Genomic DNA, 10,106 nt, shown 5'->3' with positions numbered 1-10,106 from the left:
GCTGGTGTGTGGTGTCAACTGCACTCACTTTGATAACTGAGATTCAAAGACACAACATAAAGTGTGACTAACATGAATGACTTATCAAACACTTGCCTAGAGCACGTAGACTAGCTTGTCGATATGTACCAAACTTTCAATATATCTAAAAACTCTCGTTAATGAAGTAAAGAGAAATATGTTTGCTCTTCTTAAATGTTTTGCTCATGTGTTCTATACTGTTTTAACCAAGTGTTCCCAGAGGTATAGGATACGCTTACTAAGATAAGGTGATTAAAGACAACTTTAAAGCAAAAGACTTACGAAAGAAACGTAGATTTTTAAAGGTTGTTTGGTAGGGGGAATTTCAAAGAAAAACACATGTAATTAAATTAGGTCTTTTACAGCTTGGGAAGGTATCGTTTCATCCATGTTGTAATCCTTTAACTTTCCTGCTCATCCCAGTAGAGGTAATGATGACATGGAGAAGAACCCCAAACATCCCAGTTCAATAAATGATAATTCAAGCTCACGTCGAATCTGAATTATATTACGATAGATACAGGAATATCACACGTACTTACGTTGGTTACTTTCTGTATCTAGTATATCGTGTGTGTATTGTGTGAGACTATCACGGTTACTTACCATCATCAGAGATCATAGTGCTTAATATATACCTTCAGCCAGTACAAACCCGTCTGTAAAGTCTCTGTCGAATGTATGACGAGTGACCACAAACCTCGGGCTCACTGGTCATATAGGAGGCAGTCGGATGGGGGATGAAATATGACCACAGAAGACCACGTGAGAGAGAGAGAGAGAGAGAGAGAGAGAGAGAGAGAGAGAGAGAGAGAGAGAGAGAGAGAGAGAGAGAGAGAGAGAGAGAGAGAGAGAGAGAGAGAGGTGTGGAGGGGGGAGACCAGTTGCCTCGGTCTGTGTACAGTGTTTGATTTTCTAATTCTAAAGAAAACGTATTGCACTGGTACATGTGGCCAGAAAACAAAATCCTCGTCATACTTCACGGTCGTATTACTGTTTTTCTTTGTACCAGCAGGTAATACATTGGGTCACCTTCTACCTCTGCCTATACATAGATTTTTCCCCGTAAAACTCTATATCCTCAAGTCTTTAATGTGATATGATCTTACCCACGCGTTTCTATTTTCAAAGGTTTTCAATGAGAGTTCAAAGGATGATTTCATGTTTCGCTTTTATTCAGTCCATTCTTTATCCCCTCACATCAGTAATTTTACAAACCTTTATCATAAAATTTCTCATCCCACATAAAATTACGCTTTCTTAAAGCTTCCTGATGTTGCACTGAGACACGATCTTTTTGGACAACACTTGCACCAAGCAAGAATTCATCTAGATGAAAATCTGAAAGAAGAAATGTAGCTGCAAATGAATTAATGGTTACCTCATAATTGTGGAATTTATAAGCGGAATTGCAACTAAAACGGATTGGAAAGGACTTAACATGGCATTCACGCCATGTCCGTGAGACTCATTACTTTATATGGGGATAGGGGATTAAGAATGCTTCCCACGTATTCCCTGCGTGTCGTAGAAGGCGACTAAAAGGGGAGGGAGCGGGGGGCTGGAAATCCTCCCCTCTCGTTTTTTTTTAATTTTCCAAAAGAAGGAACAGAGGGGGCCAGGTGAGGATATTCCAAAAAAGGCCCAGTCCTCTGTTCTTAACGCTACCTCGCTAACGCGGGAAATGGCGAATAGTTTAAAAGAAAAAAAGAAAAAGTAAAGGCGGGAATGGTAAACGCTAGCAATGGGCCTGGCTAATAGGAAATAGTCATTCAAATACTAAGTACCCGAATACCCTTCGTCTCACATTGGTGAGCAGCGGGGTCTACACCAGTTATTTCCCAACAGGCGCACATAGCCACATATATCAGTTACCGAACCTCTTGCAAAGGGGTCCAGGGTTCGATCCTGGCTGTTGCAGGTTTGTATGTTCTATGAAGGTGCGCGTCCATATGCGCTTTATATATATATATATATATATATATATATATATATATATATATATATATATATATATATATATATATATATATATATATATATATATATATATATATATATATATATATATATATATATATATATATATATATATATATATATATATATATATATATATATATATATATATATATATATATATTTTTTTTTTTTTTTTACTTTGTCGCTGTCTCCCGCGTTTGCGAGGTAGCGCAAGGAAACAGACGAAAGAAATGGCCCAACCCACCCCCCATACACATGTATATACATACACGTCCACACACGCAAATATACATACCTACACAGCTTTCCATGGTTTACCCCAGACGCTTCACATGCCCTGATTCAATCCACTGACAGCACGTTAACCCCGGTATACCACATCGATCCAATTTACTCTATTCCTTGCCCTCCTTTCACTCTCCTTCATGTTCAAGCCCCGATCACACAAAATCTTTTTCATTCCATCTTTCCACCTACAATTTGGTCTCCCACTTCTCCTCGTTCCCTCCACCTCCGACACATATATCCTCTTGGTCAATCTTTCCTCACTCATTCTCTCCATGTGCCCAAACCATTTCAAAACACCCTCTTCTGCTCTCTCAACCACGCTCTTTTTATTTCCACACATCTCTCTTACCCTTACGTTACTTACTCGATCAAACCACCTCACACCACATATTGTCCTCAAACATCTCATTTCCAGCACATCCACCCTCCTGCGCACAACTCTGTCCATAGCCCACGCCTCGCAACCATACACCATTGTTGGAACCACTATTCCTTCAAACATACCCATTTTTGCTTTTCGAGATAATGTTCTCGACTTCCACACATTCTTCAAGGCTCCCAGGATTTTCGCCCCCTCCCCCACCCTATGATCCACTTCCCCTTCCATGGTTCCATCCGCTGCCAGATCCACTCCCAGATATCTAAAACACTTTACTTCCTCCAGTTTTTCTCCATTCAAACTTACCTCCCAATTGACTTGTCCCTCAACCCTACTGTACCTAATAACCTTGCTCTTATTCACATTTACTCTTAACTTTCTTCTTTCACACACTTTACCAAACTCAGTCACCAGCTTCTGCAGTTTCTCACATGAATCAGCCACCAGCGCTGTATCATCAGCGAACAACAACTGACTCACTTCCCAAGCTCTCTCATCCCCAACAGACTTCATACTTGCCCCTCTTTCCAAAACTCTTGCATTCACCTCCCTAACAACCCCATCCATAAACAAATTAAACAACCATGGAGACATCACACACCCCTACCGCAAACCTAAATTCACTGAGAACCAATCACTTTCCTCTCTTCCTACACGTACACATGCCTTACATCCTCAATAAAAACTTTTCACTGCTTCTAACACTTGCCTGCCACACCATATATTCTTAATACCTTCCACAGAGCATCTCTATCAACTCTATCATATGCCTTCTCCAGATCCATAAATGCTACATACAAATCCATTTGCTTTTCTAAATATTTCTCACATACATTCTTCAAAGCAAACACCTGATCCACACATCCTCTACCACTTCTGAAACCACACTGCTCTTCCCCAATCTGATGCTCTGTACATGCCTTCACCCTCTCAATCAATACCCTCCCATATAATTTACAAGGAATACTCAACAAACTTATACCTCTGAAATTTGAGCACTCACTCTTATCCCCTTTGCCTTTGTATAATGGCACTATTCACGCATTCCGCCAATCCTCAGGCACCTCACCATGAGTCATACATACATTAAATAACCTTACCAACCAGTCAATAATACAGTCACCCCCTTTTTTAATAAATTCCACTGCAATACCATCCAAACCTGCTGCCTTGCCGGCTTTCATCTTTCGCAAAGCTTTTACTACCTCTTCTCTGTTTACCAAATCATTTTCCCTAACCCTCTCACTTTGCACACCACCTCGACCAATACACCCTATATCTGCCACTCTATCATCAAACACATTCAACAAACCTTCAAAATACTCACACCATCTCTTTTTCATATCACCATTACTTGTTTTCACCTCCCCATTTGCGCCCTTCACTGAAGTTCCCATTTGCTCCCTTGTCTTACGCACTTTATTTACCTCCTTCCAGAACATCTTTTTATTCTCCCTAAAATTTAATGATACTCTCTCACCCCAACTCTAATTTGCCCTCTTTTTCACCTCTTGCGCCTTTCTCTTGACCTCCTGTCTCTTTCTTTTATACATCTCCCACTCAATTGCATTTTTTTCCTGGAAAAATCGTCCAAATGCCTCTCTCTTCTCTTTCACTAATAATCTTACTTCTTCATCCGACCACTCACTACCCTTTCTAATCAACCCACCTCCCACTCTTCTCATGCCACAAGCATCTTTTGCGCAATCCATCACTGATTCCCTAAATACATCCCATTCCTCCCCCACTCCCCTTACTTCCATTGTTCTCACCTTTTTCCATTCTGTACTCAGTCTCTCCTGGTACTTCCTCACACAAGTCTCCTTCCCAAGCTCACTTACTCTCACCACCCTCTTCACCCCAACATTCACTCTTCTTTTTTGAAAACCCATACAAATCTTCACCTTAGCCTCCACAAGATAATGATCAGACATCCCTCCAGTTGTACCTCTCAGCACATTAACATCCAAAAGTCTCTCTTTCGCGCGCCTGTCAACACTTAATCCAATAACGCTCTCTGGCCATCTCTCCTACTTACATACGTATACTTATGTATATCTCGCTTTTAAACCAGGCATTCCCAATCACCAGTCCTTTTTCAGCACATAAATCTACAAGCTCTTCACCATTTCCATTTACAACACTGAACACCCCATGTATACCAATTATTCCCTCAACTGCCACATTACTCACCTTTGCATTCAAATCACCCATCACTATAACCCGGTCTCGTGCATCAAAACCACTAACACACTCATTCAGTTGCTCCCAAAACCCTTGCCTCTCATGATCTTTCTTCTCATGCCCTGGTGTATATGCACCAATAATCACCCATCTCTCTCCATCAACTTTCAGTTTTACCCATATTAATCGAGAATTTACTTTCTTACATTCTATCATATACTCCCACAACTCCTGTTTCAGGAGTACTGCTACTCCTTCCCTTGCTCTTGTCCTCTCACTAACCCCTGACTTTACTCCCAAGACATTCCCAAACCACTCTTCCCCTTTACCCTTGAGCTTCGTTTCACTCAGAGCCAAAACATCCAGGTTCCTTTCCTCATACTACCTATCTCTCCTTTTTTCACATCTTGGTTACATCCACACACATTTAGACACCCCAGTCTGAGCCTTCGAGGAGGATGAGCACTCCCCGCGTGACTCCTTCTTCTGTTTCCCATTTTAGAAAGTTAAAAGATACAAGGAGGGGAGGATTTCTGGCCCCCCGCTCCCGTCCCCTCTAGTCGCCTTCTACGACACGCGAGGAATGCGTGGGAAGTATTCTTTCACCCCTATCCCCAGGGATAATATGCATATATATGCATATACATATACACATACACATACATACGCACATATACACACATACACACACATACATATATATACATATGAAAAATGTAAGAAATAATTTAGAAAACTGAAACTTCTAGCTCGAAATGAAATGAAAAAAATGAATGTCACATAATGGTTCAAACTCTGGCCATGGAAAATGGAAATGTATAATTTATTTACACAAACATCAATAGTAGTCTTCCTCAATTTAACCACTGTATCATACTGCCTGGTCCACTTCTCTTATCATGAAACAGGAATATTGGCTTATGATGTTTCTCAATTTTTTAAAGGGGAAGTAAATGTTTATAGTTGTGTTACTGGAGTGATAGTTTTCATACAGTGCACTGACAAGAAAATAGTGAAATTGGAAAAAAAATGTAGCTTAGACATTGAAGCTTATTCTTTTTTTTCAAAGTGACAGAGATAGAAAGCAAAAAGGTGTTTTTCATGTACCCTCATGTATCCAAGATATGGTTGTACTTTGTGTAATGAAGAAAATATATATATATATATATATATATATATATATATATATATATATATATATATATATATATATATATATATATATATATATATATATATATATATATATATATATATATATATATATATATTATATATATATATATATTTCCCGCATTCGATGGTGCGTTTAAAAGAGTATTCCATTTATAATATATAAATAATAATTTATTATTATTATATATAATTTATATATATTAAAATAATAAATAAAAAATATATATATCTAAATATTATATATTTATACAAGATATACTATAAGTATTTAATATATAGGATATATATATATATATATATATATATATATATATATATATATATATATATATATATATAATATATATATATATATATATATATATATATATATATATATATATATATATATATATATATATATATAATATATATATATATATATATATATATATATATATATATATATATATATATATATATATATATATATATATATATATATATATATATATATATATATTGGTGATTGGGAATACCTTGTTTAAAAAGAGAGATATACATAAGTATAAGTATGTAAGTAGGAGAGATGGCCAGAGAGCGTTATTGGATTACGTGTTAATTGATAATCGGGCGTGTGGAGGCGAAGGTGAAGATTTTTAGAGGTTTTCAGAAAAGAAGAGAGAATGTTGGAGTGAAGAGAGTGGTGCTTGTGGAGGCGAAGATGAAGATATGTAGAGTTTTTCAGAAGAGAGAATGTTGAAATGAAGAGAGTGGTGAGAGTAAGAGAGCTTGGGAAGGAGACTTGCTTGAGGAAGTACCAGGAGAGACTGAGTACAGAATGGAAAAAAGTGAATCAAAGGACGTAAGGGGAGTATGGGAGAGGAATGGGATGTATTTAGGGAAGCACTGATTGCTTGCGCAAAAGATGCTTGCGGCGTGAGAAGCGTGGGAGGTAGGCAGATTAGACAGGGTAGTGAATGGTGGGATGAAGGAGTAAGATTATTAGTGAAAGAGAAGAGAAAGGTATTTGGACAATTTTTGCAGGGAAATAATGCAAATGACTGGGAGATGTATAAAAGAAAGAGGCAAGAGGTCAAGAGAAAGATGCCAGAGGTGAAAAAAAGGGCAAATGAGAGTTGGGTTGAGAGAGTATCATTAAATTTTAGGAAGAATAAAAAGACGTTTTGGAAGGAGGTAGATAAAGTGCGTAAGACAAGGCAACAAATGGGAACTTCAGTGAAGGGGGCAACTGGGGAGGTGATAGCAAGTAGTGGTGATGTGAGAAGGAGATCATTCGGATTGGTTCTTGCCGCTCCTGTCTCGGCCACGTGGTGACCACGTGGTTAATGGAGGATTAACCGCCAGGCCGTAAGAAGAGAGAAGAAAGAAGAGAGAAGACAGAAGAAAGAAGAAAGAAGATAGAAGACAGAAGAAAGAAGATAGAGGACAGAAGAGAGAAGACAGAAGAGAGAAAACCGAGGAAAGAAGCGGATTGTAACATTGGCTCCCACGTTGGTCCTTCCCGTGGGAGACAGTTACGGTGACCCGACCGGTGATCTGACGCCTGTACGCTGATCCCTCACCACCACCCTCGCCGCTCCCTACTCCCCCGCGTTGCCTCCAGTCCATCTTTCTCATCCAATTTTTATTTCATTTTTTCTTACTATCCATCATCCATCTCTCGACAGTTTGGCTTGAGCAATCTCTACCCCAGCTTCCCCACCCCATTCTGGAAAACTCATTTTCCTGAGGAGTGGAGGCTGGAGTGGACCTGTTCTCACCTGACGGGGTGGAGACCCTCACACTATCTCTTACCTCTCCCTACCTTGGACCGTCGAGCGTCCCACACACACGTTTTCAAGCACTAGGACACTGATGCCACCAACATGCCACCCGAAATACGACTTAAATTTCTAAAAACTGATTGTCCCCCTCCCCACCCATCCACGTTCGAACTCCTGTCCATCGTTTTCAAGACCACTCAGATCCGTCCCACTAGGGTAATTCAATTCCCTACGAATGAATATCAATTCAGAATTTGCTTGGGCAAAGATAGTGATTTAGATACAATCCTATCTAAGCCTCTCCTCGGTGAACTAGCAAAAAATAACTAACAAATCATTCAAGACCGCTGCCCCCTTCAAGCTAGATGTACCATTATTGGCTATAATGTCGATGCATCTATCTTGTCCCTCAGCCCCACGGAAATTGTTGAAGCCATCAATGGTGAAAAAGATGACGTCAACGTCATCAGCGTTTATAAACCTAACAACTCTAGATCAATAAAAATTCAATGCTCAAACCCGACCGAGGCCGATCGCCTGCTCTCCCGAGGAATCCTGTTGCCCATGATCTCTATGCCCGCAAAATACCTGAAAAAAAGATGAATATATCGACGTTCAGCAATGCTACAAATGTTTGCATTTCGGACATGAAACAAAAAACTGTAAAGAACCCCACCAAACCTGTAGTCAATTCGCTGAAACTGGTCATGGTTTTCGTGAGTGCATGGTTCAGGCAGCGAAGTGCGTTAACTGTAAAGGTAATCACGTTGCTGTATCTGGACTGTGCCCACGTAAGAAGGAGCAACTCCGCGCAGTGCGTTAGGCACAAAAATCCAACTCACCTCCTTCCACAAGCCCTCACCTCTACGCAACAGTTGCTGCTGCTGCTCCTCCCCCTGCCACCCAAGCTTCTCCTATCCCAACTACTAATTCTTCAGACCTCCTCACCCTACAAGGTAGGATGCATGCGTGCTACCTAAAAGCGTTGTTCCTGAGCGGGGAAGATAAGTCGGAGTTCATTAGAATTTTCGATTTGCTGCTTGCTCACAACAACCTACCAAATGTACGAACTCCACCTGAACTCCTCATCTCCTCTGCCAACAACCATCCCTCTCCGACCCCTGTCTTGTAAACCACCCTGACCCCTAACGAAAACGTATCCTAGGAGACCCCCAGTAACACTCCCAACTCTCCCCGAAAAACTCAATCTGTCACCCTCCTAACTTCCAATACCCCCTCCGCACCCCCTAACACAACTCCATCCACCATCCCCCAACCCAATATCAACAATCCAACTGTCTCTCCAAATACCGATTCCTCTCCCACCCCCACCGTCACAACTTCCACCACCACGACAGTCCCCCCCCCCCTGAACCTCCACACACCATTTCCCCCCCTCCACCCATCCCGTCCCTTCCTGCGCCTAACACTCCCAGAGGAGCCACAGAACCTGACCTTGCCGACACACCTGACAACCCTCCTCCGGTCAAACCCGACATTCAAATAGTCGACGTTCACCCTCTCCTCTCCCCTCTCCTCTCCCCTCTCCTCTCCCCTCTCCTCTCCCCTATCTCCTCTCCTCTCCCTCTCCTCTCCCCTCACCAGATAAGCCCCGAACCAAGACTAGAAACATGGTACAATTTAGATACCCCAACGGTGGGTCAGCGGCCCTCATCGACCCTACATGCATAAGGCCGAGAAGCTTCCAAAAATCGTAAATGCTCAAGATCTTGCAGTTTAACGTGAGCAGCTATCACAGTAGCCGTTATCTGATTGCCACACTTCTCGAAGAGAAGAGACCCGATGTTGTGATACTTAACAGCACATGTATCACCAACGGTTATAAGATCAGACATTGCGGGTATACATCACGACAGTCTCCAGACAGTAGACACGAGGGAGTCGCCATCCTTACACGCAACACCATCGAACACCAATACCTCGCCAACTCATGGCAATACGAACACTTTCTAGCAGTTAAGATAAACACAATACATGGCTTAATTATCTTCTGCACTACATAATCTCGACTCAACACTACCATTCCACTCCATGATCTCTACACAGTATTCAACCACACACATATCCTAGTCTACCTTCTATCTGACCTCAACGCCCAACACAGAACCTTCTACCACAACAGAAACAATTCTCATGGTGATGACTTATTCGCTTTATACTCTTATAAACGTCTTAACTTCCTAGGACCTTACTTCCACACTGTCTTCTCTGGCCCAGGAGGGAGAGGCAGACCTGACCTTGTCTTCTCCAACAGAGCCAGTAATTATCTCATAATTTCTTGTCTCCAG

This window comes from Panulirus ornatus, chromosome 55 (genome assembly GCF_036320965.1).
Source record: "Panulirus ornatus isolate Po-2019 chromosome 55, ASM3632096v1, whole genome shotgun sequence".
Classification (NCBI taxonomy): domain Eukaryota; kingdom Metazoa; phylum Arthropoda; class Malacostraca; order Decapoda; family Palinuridae; genus Panulirus; species Panulirus ornatus.
Note: the sequence above shows the minus strand (reverse complement) of the source record.